The sequence below is a fragment of the Schistocerca nitens genome, chromosome 1 (genome assembly GCF_023898315.1).
Source record: "Schistocerca nitens isolate TAMUIC-IGC-003100 chromosome 1, iqSchNite1.1, whole genome shotgun sequence".
In the NCBI taxonomy this organism is placed as follows: Eukaryota; Metazoa; Arthropoda; class Insecta; order Orthoptera; family Acrididae; genus Schistocerca; species Schistocerca nitens.
In genome coordinates, this window is record NC_064614.1 from 455,136,208 (window position 1) to 455,139,053 (window position 2,846).

Genomic DNA, 2,846 nt, shown 5'->3' on the forward strand with positions numbered 1-2,846 from the left:
GATATGTTAATTACCTTGGTGACGGTGATTCTAAAAGTTTCAAACATGTTCAAGGACTGAAGCCCTATGGTGATGTTGTAGTGCACAAATTTGAGTGTATTGGACACGTACAGAAGCAAATGGGAACAAGACTTCGGCGACTGAAAGCTTCGTACAAAAAACAAAAACTCAGTGATGGTAAAGGGTTGGATGGGAAGGGAAGGTTAACTGACAGTGTAATTGACAAAATACAGAACTATTATGGAATGGCTATTAGGCAAAATACACAAAGTGTCGACGAAATGAAGAAGGCTGTTTGGGCTCTTTTTTTCATACTTCTTCAACCGATGAAAATCCCCAACATAGCTTGTGTCCCAAAGAAGAAGACAGTTGGTGTAAATATAACAAAGGATTGCTAACTGGTGAAGTGTACACTCATAAGCATAGTTTGCCTCATGCAATAATGGAGGTGATAAAACCTATTTTCAGAGACTTAGCAGCACCTGAACTGTTGAAAAAGTGTATTCACGGAAAAACTCAAAACCCCAATGAAAGTGTAAATAGTGTTATATGGTCGAGAATCCCCAAGACTGTATTTGTTGGAATAGAAACACTTCACTTTGGTGTGTATGATGCTCTTGCGACTTTCAATGATGGCAACATTGTAAGGTGCAAGGTATTTTAGAAATTTGGGAATGAAGATAGGTTCTAACATGGTACGAGCGATGCTTGCTTTAGACAAGGAACGCCTTCGGGCTGCAGACAGGGCTGTAAAGAGTCTAGAAATACAAGCAAGAGTAAACAGGAGGAGGAACAAGAGGAAGCTGGAGAAGGAGTTTGCAAAGGATGAAGATAATCCATCCTATGGACCCGGAATGCACTAAAAAGTTAATCCAATCTCTGTCGCTCGATTCCCAAAACTTTTATTTTCTCATACTAATTACATGTTTTCTAAGGATCTTCCAAACATATTTGTTTCAAACTTTCAGTAAATGTTACACAGTACCTTCTGCATAATTTAACACAGCCTTTTTCCAAAAAACGGTATATTTTTGAATATATAAATAAAAAATTGCAAAAAAATGAATTTTCATTACAATTGAAAAAAAATCATCTTTAATAACTGAACTAAAATTTTGTAAAATCCCTGTGTTAAGTTGTAGGCCATATTCCAATAAATAATCTGTACAAAGTTCAACTTCCTACCTCAAATACTTTGTGAGGAAAGATGTAATTTATAAGCGTTATTTTAACATTGCAAGTATAGGGCGTTCCGGAGCCCCGTAAGATACCAAGCCAGCAACATGAAACACGGCAGCCAGCAAGAGAACACGAGAGCAGGTGCTTCAGCAGCTGGCAACGCGCGCGCCCACGAATGGAAACCGGCGGTAGAAGCGAGCAGCAGTGTGCAGTGGGGGCTGCGTCAGCTTTTCCGCGAGGCGGCCCCTCGCTTCCCGGCACATAACGCCACTGTAAACAAATACACGCGGCCGCACTGCTAGTGCGAGCAGGCGCCGCGTGGCTGCAGCACCGGCGCGCTTGCGGCTGAAAGCCAAACAGGAAACGTGACAGCTAGCCTCCGCTCTCCCGCAGTGTGACGTCATCGCCCCCAGGAAACCTCGCGCCTAGCAGACTGCCAGCACATCTTCCACTCCTGTTTCGTATTTTCTATGAGGCGGGGGAAAAACTTTTTTCTTATGCTGCAGCAGCAAGTTTGATGTTACGCAGATTCTAACATAAGAAGTGGACCTTATGGACTGGGTCTCTTCGATTTCCTTCGTATTTATAGGATTTGATGTTCAGTGCCGAGACATCCGTTTCTTGTAGTATTTAAGTACGAAGTAAGTTCTGGACGAGAGCTGGGAAGCATCACGTGCAATGCTCGTTCTAAAACAAATTTTTGATCATACAAGACGAGCGAGTCCAATGGTTGTTCTTTACATTGACCTAAACTGATCGTTAAGTCACTATGAGCAATAACAACACCTCACAGTAAGCACAACCACCTTAGGTGTGAACCAAGTTATTTATTTGTGGGCCGTGTAGCCGCGGATAATTTATAGAACAATGTAAGGGATCTTGGCCTCTAAATCTTGACTGGATTAACAGTTATCTATTTGTCCTAATGACTGGCAAAAATCACAAATATTAATAGAACAACGTTCTCTAAAACTCAAACCAAATTACAAAATGCCGTTAACACTGTGGAAGGGTGTGTGAATTAGGCATCAACAAGTTAATGTACGAGGATCCGTCAGATCCCTCTCACGTATCTTTCTGCCTTTCTTGGCTACTTTTTAGTATGCCTATCAGAAGGAAGTGTGTTATTTATTCTCTACATTTTCATAATTAAGAAATAAATATGTGTTCCTACACGCCATACCGCCATCCCTACCCCCACCCAGGTAACATGAGATTTCATCTGACAACAGATAAGCCGGCCAGAGTGGCCGAGCGGTTCTAGGCGCTACAGTCTGGAACCGCGCGACCGCTGCGGTCGCAGGTTCGAATCCTGCCTCTGGCATGGATGTGTGTGATGTAGTTAGGTTAGTTAGGTTTAAGTAGTTCTAAGTTCTAGGGGACTGATGTCCTCAGACGTTAAGTCCCACAGTGCTCAGAACCATTTGAACAGATAACAAAGAGAAAAACTAGTAAAATGGTCACAGAAAAAGGCTAGCGTCTATTTCACTGTGTACTTCTTCGCGAGACATCCCCTTAGACTATCTCGGTGTAAGATTTTTTTTTTTTAATTCCCGACAGTCATTCCAAGGTAAGAATTCGCAGACGAAATTGCGAGCTAATGAGTAGTTAGGACCTTCTTTTTACCATCATTTGAGTGTAATTACGTGATCCTCTTAACACATCAC

The 2,846-nt window shown here is 42.0% G+C and overlaps 1 non-coding gene across 1 annotated transcript; it reads left to right on the forward strand.

The window, feature by feature from the left end:
• Positions 1–2,419: 2,419 nt before the first annotated feature.
• Positions 2,420–2,503, forward strand: Trnas-gga (transfer RNA serine (anticodon GGA)). The gene is given in 2 exon segments: positions 2,420–2,459; positions 2,469–2,503. It is a non-coding gene; the product is annotated as a tRNA-Ser (tRNA).
• The last annotated feature ends 343 nt before the right edge of the window (positions 2,504–2,846 follow it).